Source organism: Gavialis gangeticus, unplaced genomic scaffold (assembly GCF_001723915.1).
Source record: "Gavialis gangeticus isolate Ggan-Ray unplaced genomic scaffold, GavGan_comp1, whole genome shotgun sequence".
Classification (NCBI taxonomy): domain Eukaryota; kingdom Metazoa; phylum Chordata; order Crocodylia; family Gavialidae; genus Gavialis; species Gavialis gangeticus.
Window position 1 is genome coordinate 2906770 of NW_017729014.1, and position 8266 is coordinate 2915035.

The following is an 8266-nucleotide window of genomic DNA, read 5'->3' on the forward strand; positions in this document are numbered from 1 at the left end:
GAGCTGCACCAATGCCACTTGTAGGGGATGAGGCCACATCAGCTGAGCCCTGAGCCTGGTGCTGCTTGCAGATGATGAGGTCAGGCCAGCTGAGTGCCGAGCCCATCCCTGTCCCCTACAAGCAGCACCAGGCTCAGCACTTGGCAGTGCCACTTGCAGCAGACAAGGACAGGCTCGGTGCTTGGCTGGCACAGCCCCATCCCCTGCTTGCAGCGCTGCTCATAAGGGATGGGGCTGCGCCAGCTGACCGCTGAGCTTGGCTATGACTTATATACTGTTCCTACAAAAATCCTTACCTTTCGAAGAAGAAAGCTGGGAGTTGACTTTACACTGTGTCAAGCTATACACTGCAAAATATGGTAATCCCTTCATGTCACCTTCCCTCATAAACAAACAGATGCTGCAAAGCATTATGGTAACTCCTTGCTAACTCACAGATTTAGAGCTATGCCTCACTGTAAACCTGGCACCAGAAACATGGCTTTTAGAAGTAAATCCCTAGGCTTTTCCCCATGTTCTACTTTTATATTATTTCTGACCATATTAAAAACTAAGGGAAATATTTTTCTATATGCTGCGCTAACCACATGACCTAAATATTACTAGCCAGAATTATTTCTTACCTGCACAAATCTTTGCTGCTACATAGTATACTCCCTGTAAATTTGGCTGACAAATCAGGGGGAGAGACAATGTCAAAAAAATCACAAAAATAGTTTGCAGAATATGGTTGGGGTTGAAATGGGCATGAATTCTGGTATGTGGCAAGATATCTGCATCTCTTATCAAGTAGAGCAGTCCTAGTAGGGATTTACTCAGTAAGCTGATGCACTCCCAGCAGGGAAGTTTTTGTGATAATTAAAAAGTGAGATGATGCCTGCTGGCTGGTTTCAAAGTGCAGCATGAGAAAGACACTGTCCCTTCACACCTGTAACTGAGGGGAAACAAATGCCATGCACATGTGCTAGACTCCACAGACCAGGACAAGAAATACACATTTAGTATCCCAAAGATGGAACTCCTTGTAGCAACCTGAGCAAATTGACTAGCAGAGGGAAGTATCCCAGGACAGCAGGATTAGGTAGGGAGTTTCTCCAGGAAGCCTGTTCTGCTCACCCTGCTCCTACATTTTGTAGCAGAGCCCCACAAGAAGGCAGAAAGAATATTAGGAAGCAAAAAGCATAAATGTATATTTAAACCTCTGTAACAGGCATACCCTAGTTCCAAATGGAGAGGTAGGGGTGGCTGACAGCAGTCAGGAGACTGCACTGGTTTCACTAACTCCACAGCTCTGCTCAGGACAGAAGTGTCTTTTGAACATAGCACTACAGCTCAGGAGCCGTGAGAAGAGCTGAGGCAGAGAGAGCCAGGGACAGCTCATTGCACTTTTTGAAAATCAGTTTCAGATGCATTCTAAATCCCTCATGGTCAATAAAGTGGTACCACAGGGTCTTAAACATGCCTGCAAACAAGAGATGGTGCGACTGCACACAAAACTAACTTCACATGGAAGTGTTGCATCTATCTCATCCACCCTCCTGTTCCTCAAAGGCTGCTGCAGACAAGTCTCTGCAAAGCTTGTGCTATGCTGGAAAGAGGAAAGTCCCACTTGATTCTCTTGTGGGAATCTACTTCACCCTGCATGCAGAGCCTTAACCCATGTGCTGCTTGTGACACTCACAACCCCTGGGGATGGGAAGGATTCCCTGGGATGGCACCACTGACCTACCTTCCCAGGAACAAGGAGGAATGAGCCCAATGCACTCTTCAATTACTTGAGCAGCCCTGAATGTTCCTGGGTGTGCCCGCAATTCCCAAATGACATCAAAGGACTCAGACAATCATCTCTGGGGAGTTAAAGGGGAATCTTTGAGCTGCTTCTGGCAGGAAAATAAAACCTTATGTGGGACTTAAGTTTCCAGCACTCTTACTCCTGGATTTGCCAATTTATTTCAAAATGCTTTTCCTGGGGGTAGAAATCGAGCAAGTTGATAGTTATACTCTTCTTGGGAAGCTTTGCTGAAACTGAACATCTGCACAGTGGGGAAGTTGGAGGGCTGGGAACATCTGGAAGTCTGGCTGCTGCTGTCTGTGTCCTGGGGTGTTCTCTTTGCTTCCCGGAGCCAGGACAAAGGGAGAATTTCAGGACATGGAGCCTGTGCCTTGGGGATGTTAATCTAAAGCCAAGAGGCTGAAGCTAAGAGGAAGTTCAGTTCTTCACCTTTAATGGTGCTTCAGCAAAAAAGAATAATAGGAAATAATACAGGTACACTCCACTCCTCAAGCCCCAGAGTCCCCAAGTGCTTCACTGCAGTATCACTGCTAACAGCTGTTTTATAGACAGGGATACTGAGGCAACAGACTAAGGTAGATACTTCCTCCTGAAATTCAACCAAGCCCTGCCAGGGAAAGGCCAGGGAAAGATTTTGAACAGGTTAATGCTATGCCTCAGATACTGTGAAATCTCCCCTGACAACACACAGGGCTCCCATATGGATTAACATGCAGACATGATTGAGGGCAGTGTATCTGTACCTTTTTGTTGTTGTTCTGTAAATCATCTCTCTTCCTTGCTGCTTCCCAGAGATTACATTAATCATGCTGGAGCATTTTCAGTGTTTAAAAGGATTTGCACAGAAAAAACAGTGCAATTGCCACCATTCTATAGGTATTAGCAACACTGATTGCAAGGATGCATTGATTAAAAAAGTCCAGAAGTGGCCTTCATATAAATGGTCAAGAGTTATTTTCAGTGAAAGGCCCAAACCTCAGCAGGGTGGGAAACCCCTGCACTAACACCTTCTTGCTCACAGCTAGGACTTCTCTAGTGGAAGCACAGCTTTACCATGGGTTTGCTCCCAGGTAATCTTGGGAGTCAGCGAGGCAATATTTGCAGAAGCTTGCAATTGGTACTGACCGATCCAAAAGGACACTCGCCCTGGCAAATGGGCAGATCCTGCCACATCCCAAACAAGTGCAAGCATGCATCATGTGTCAGACCTTCTGGCACAGGGCTCCGCACCTGAAGGTTCTTCCAAGTTTCACTGGATCTTCTGGGGGACATCAGCTGGTGCAGTGTCTTGGGGCACCAGCAGCTGCTCTGAATGACTGAGTCTCCCTGTCCACCTTGGACCTGGAGCCAAGCCTGGGGCAGAGTTTTGGAGCGCTTAGTCATGTGCATTACTGGCTGCAGTGGTCAGCGGGTTGGTTGCGTCTCCTTCTGCAATGCGCTCTACACACAATAATGCTTTCAGCCTATTTGGCAACACAAGCTTGTGCAGAACATGGTGGCCTGTTTATTAGCATGGGTCTCCTGAGCTGACAGGCAATTCTGCTGTTCCAAGGTGAGTGGATGCTGAGGGAGGAGTTTAAAGGGTTTGCCTCTCACCTGGCTTGGCAGCTGCCTGCTGAAGGATGCCTTGCCTCCATGAGCCACCCCTGAGGGATTCTGCCTACAGGGTGTCTGCCACCAGGAGAATAGCTTTGGAGTGGACTCAGAGGCTTGGGCATGCTCCAGGAGCAAATGCTGCAGTGCAGCATTGGAAGCTGCTTCGCTCAGAAGTGCCATGTTGGGGGCCTGCCCCATTTGGATGGAGTTGGAGACCCTACCACACTTTGCATGAAGTGGCCAACATGTCCCTATTGAGCTACCCCCAGCCCATGACTACAGCTGCAGGTGAATCTTGCATTCCCTGTGAGAGTTACCTACCAGACTCAACAGCTGGAGCCACAACAGCAACAGGGGGGACATCTTTACAGATGCTTTCCTGTTGGATCCATCTGACCTTTGCTCTGTGATTCTCCTAGAGTAGTTAGCTAATGGATGCTTCTACTTGGACGGAAACCAAGGCATCATGCCTCTGGGGGGAGGCAGGGAAAAGGCACTGTGATGTGTATGTGCCTGTGTGCAAGGTCTTGGGCCTCAGAAAAGGCCACAAATGTACACTCATTTGTGCCACTCCACATGATCCACCCATCAAAGTTTAACTTTCAGAGTACCAAATCCCATGACCTGCAAGTCACTCTTATCATACCCCTTACCCATGGCTAAATATAGACAGAGAGTGAGCACCAGGCTGCAGATAGTGATGGGCAGTGCTCTATCTGTGGGGGTCTCCCAGAACCCAAATACTTGAGGCATGGGGGAAGAGGGTGATAGGAAACAGAAAGAAACACAATACCCTGCCAAGCCCCTCCACAACCCCTTCCAGGCTGTCACCACAGAGGGAGGAGTGCACCAGCTGATGCTTCCATGCACACTACCATTGCTGTTTGTCTACTACAACCGAGTTTCAACCCCCAGGGCACAAATGGGGAGAAGGCAGATCAGACAGCCACTACCCAACAAGTTCAGCACTGAGCACAAATCCTGGAGCAGGTGCTCCAGATCATAGCATTGTTACCTTACCACCCTCAACCCACAGTGGATACTCTTGTCCCAGGAGGACAGGATGCTCTCCCTCCCAGTTGGACGCCTTTGATGCTGCATTAGTGAGGGCTGGAGAAGAATGGGGTAGGAAGAAAAAGTACAAGTAAAGCTTATAGATTTCATTGGGTACGTCTACATGTGTGCTTTAATGCACAGTAGCTTATTTTACTGCGCATTAAAGCATCATGTAAAAAAGTGCAATTACACTAATGCACAGTAGTAAATAGGCTACTGTGCATTAATTGTCACTTAAAAACTGTGCACATTCGTTACTGCGCATTAAGGCAGCTTAATGTGCATTTCTTTAGTCAGTCACATTGGAGGTACTAAATTTAACGTGCATTAGAAAAAGCACCTTAATGCACATCATAGCCTTGACAGAAGCCTGTAAATAGCCATGCAAAAAATGAGGGAACAGTCACATGCAAAACACAATGGGCAGAAACCGATGAACAGCCGGTAGTGAGAGATGAGAGGATAAGGGAAGCCCCTTTCCAACTGTTACCACCAATCAACTGCTTGGGCTTCTGCCCATTGGGGAGCCCTGTTCTATCTCCTTCCTCATCTGCATGGAGCATGATGCTTCCTCCTTCCCCATGACAGCATGGAATGGAGGTTCTAGTACAAGGAAGCTCTGTAAAAGCCTGGGCCAAAAACTAAACATGTCAAGAGAGTATGCAGCCTGTGCAGAACAGTCCTCTTGCCTGGCGGAGCTAACTCCCAAGCAGGAGCCCTAGGAACCCTGACTTAGAAACACTCCATTTTCTCTCTGAAACTTGCCATGTGCCAGTACAGTCCAGGCCCTGTAATGCAAAGCATCACACTGGTTCCTGTAGAGAAGGCTTCCTCAGCATTACACAACATATCTCCCATATCCTGTATTTTCTGTATCGATTTTCCAATATGGGGTTTGACAGACAGCAAACACCTTAACTCACAGGATAAAGGAAGGAAAATATGCATGTACTCACAGGTATGACAATCACAAACACTGTCCTACTGCAGCCTGCATGCAAGTTTGTGAGGCTGGGCATAGCCCCCACTGCAACTACTTTTCCTCCTCCGGCACTGTTCATGCCATGCGCCCACTGCCCCGCAATCAACAACTCTATTTAACCACTCCAAATTCTGTCACCTTGTAGGAAGACCCTCAGATCCAAAGAGGGGTCTCCCTGTTTCCATCTCACTGCATAAGTAGTTCTTTGCTGCAAAACCAGATACCTTTCTTGCCAATTGCTAGTCACCTTAACAATCCTCTCTTACACTGGGACCTTGTTTTTCTAAGCTTCTGAGGAGCTGTGTATGTTCACCATCCAAATAGTCCAAAAACACTACTGCAGAACTACACATCCCAAATGTAGGTGTTTTACTTATAAGACAGCATATATGGCTTGGTATTTTATTGTGCATGTTAAAGTACAGGCACTCACCAGTAAGACGCTCCAGAAACCATTGCCAAGTTCTAAAGCCCAATGTGATAGTTTAACTAAGATGTAAAGTGTCCTTTCCTTTCCCACCCCCACAGTAACATTTCAAAGTGACAAATATCTGAGCACAGAAGCAGCGCTGCCCACTCTGAAGCAGAGCACACTCAGTTTCTTGATATGCAGCTTTGGAAATGCATGCTACTTCTCTTTTTCTTTCCTTTTTTTAAACTCCCTGAGCCAAGCTCCCTGCTGCACTGCATCTGCTTTAAACGAACAAATCTGAATGTACAGCCAAGGCCACACACCCACACACCCACCCACACAAACAAAATCGTTAAAACCTTTCAAGGGGGACAAACTGCCTCCCAGCAGTGCACCTACCTGGCTTTTGTGATCTGAAGGCATACAAGTCCTATTCACTCGGACGCTCGGAGTGATTTGTCTGGGAATGAAGATGTGCAATTATGGGGATGGGAGGGAATCAGCTGAAAGAAACCCCCCAACCTAAGTGGCAACGATGGAGCCTGTACAGAATGCAAGAGACAGACAGTGCAAAGTGCTGGTGCACTGTGATGATGAGCAGCCCAGAAGGCTGGGTGTAGAGACAGCAGGTATTTTGTTTTCACCCCATTCCCTTTCACTCCACAAAAAAAGCAAGCCGATTAGTCTAGTCTCAGGCCAGGCTGAAATCCCCTCAACAAAGCGTAGGCAGGAGGAAATAAAAGCTCTTTGCTACTACTGCAGTAAAAACCTCTTGTGCTAGTCTCAGATCCTGACTCTGCACATTTTGCTCCACCAGCCAATATACAGTAACCGTACTGACAAATGCTGCAGACTTCGGATCATAACATGGACCTGCTTCATTAGTCTGCTGTTAATGCACCAGTGCTGGGTGTTGGCATGGGAAGAGACTATTTTTAACTGTGTAAGTGCTGAAACACAGCAACACCACAGATGCAGGAAAATGCAGTTTCCTCCCTAGGTGTCACACAGACTAATTTCATAACTGCCTTTCCGTTGCACTGTCACCCACAGGGTGCAGCACTTCTAGGACTTGGCTCTGCACAGCCATAGACACTAGCAGAGTAAATTTATGTTGAATTAAGCAACTGCCCAATAACACAAACCCTGCTACCTCAGGATAGCATCCTGAAAGAGTTTCCCAGCAAACAATTCATTGACAAATGCAGAGCACCAAGAGACTGGGAGAAAGAGGAAAACCATTAGCTGATTTCTAAGTGAACCCCCAATTCATCAATAATCTCTGAATTTTCGTGTCAAAGGCTGGGGGCAAGAGAACATTTCTTTGAGAAGCAAGGTTCAGAACAGACAGACTGACTCTAGACTCCACACTCCTCCTCAAAGTCCACCCCTTCCCCACCCCCTAGGATCTCAAAGTCCTTCACAACCATTTAATAAGTCCCACATCCCCTTTGGGAGGTACTAGCCCTAATTTTCAGGAGACATACCTGCTGGAGAAACCTGTCCAGGCCAAGAAAGAAACCTAGGAGTCCTGCCTGCTTGCCCCCTGCTTTACCCACATTTGCATGATTTGAAGCAGGGGTTGACAATGTTTTTGGGTACTGTGCAAAAAACACCCACAACCTTGATTTGTAAGATGCTGGCGAGCCAGGGACAGATGGCAGGGGAGCTGCAAGGGGCCCAAGCCTTGTTGTGGCAGTGCATTCCCAGCCTCTTCCCTGCTGTCCATCCTGAGGTGTGTGTGCTAAGCAAAATGATTATGTGCGCCACACTCTGGCACCTGTGCTGAGGGTTGTCTACCCTTGATGGTCCTGGATCTATCCAAAACAGATGGCACCTTAGGTTGTAGCAGTCAGTGTATCCAGTGGAATACAGCATGCCCAGAATGCCCCTCTGAACCACGCCAAAGCTTTCTATTGCGTAGGAATGGGGACTCAAGTTCACATGGATGGTGGGCCTGTATCCCAGGTTGCAGGGTCTGGCTGCCCACAGAAAAGGGACAGTGGCCAAGAAGCTGCTCACTCTCCACTGCTATTCTATAGCAGTTTCTGAGCTACGGTCTGCAGGCTTTCAGAAAACCCTTTGCCTAGGACTACCCCATTCCAAGAAAGTTCCATGCAGTGGAATTACTCTGGACTAACCCCAGGGGCTTGCTGTAAAGGAACGACACAGAACAGCAGGATGCATCCAGATGCTTGTCAATTAAAGCACAGCCATGCATAAAGAGCTCAGACTTCTAGCATGGCATTTGAGTGCTCCAGAAGAGTGTGTATGTGCGCGCGCATGGGTGTGAGTGTTCGGAGGTTAAGGGCTCCAGAAGTGTGCATGCGTGTGTGTGTTCAGGAGTCGAATGCTCCAGAAGAGAGAAAGAGAGCGAGAGCGAGAGAGAGCGAGAGAGCGAGTGTGTGTGTGTGTGTGTGTGCGCGCG

General features: G+C 47.7%; 1 protein-coding gene across 5 annotated transcripts in view; it reads right to left on the reverse strand.

Moving 5' to 3' along the window:
- The window catches only part of KCNAB2 (potassium voltage-gated channel subfamily A regulatory beta subunit 2), a 127871-nt gene that overhangs the window by 81777 nt on the left and 37828 nt on the right, over nt 1–8266 (reverse strand). For 2 of the 5 annotated variants that reach the window (XM_019511621.1, XM_019511619.1), the window contains exon 1: nt 6238–6564. The exons of 1 other annotated variant lie outside the window; for it this stretch is intronic. The gene's annotated coding sequence lies outside the window, so the exon portion shown is untranslated. Of the gene's footprint in view, nt 1–6237; nt 6565–8266 lie in introns of those variants that run through there. 2 more of the 5 variants (XM_019511623.1, XM_019511624.1) reach the window with 2 other exon arrangements.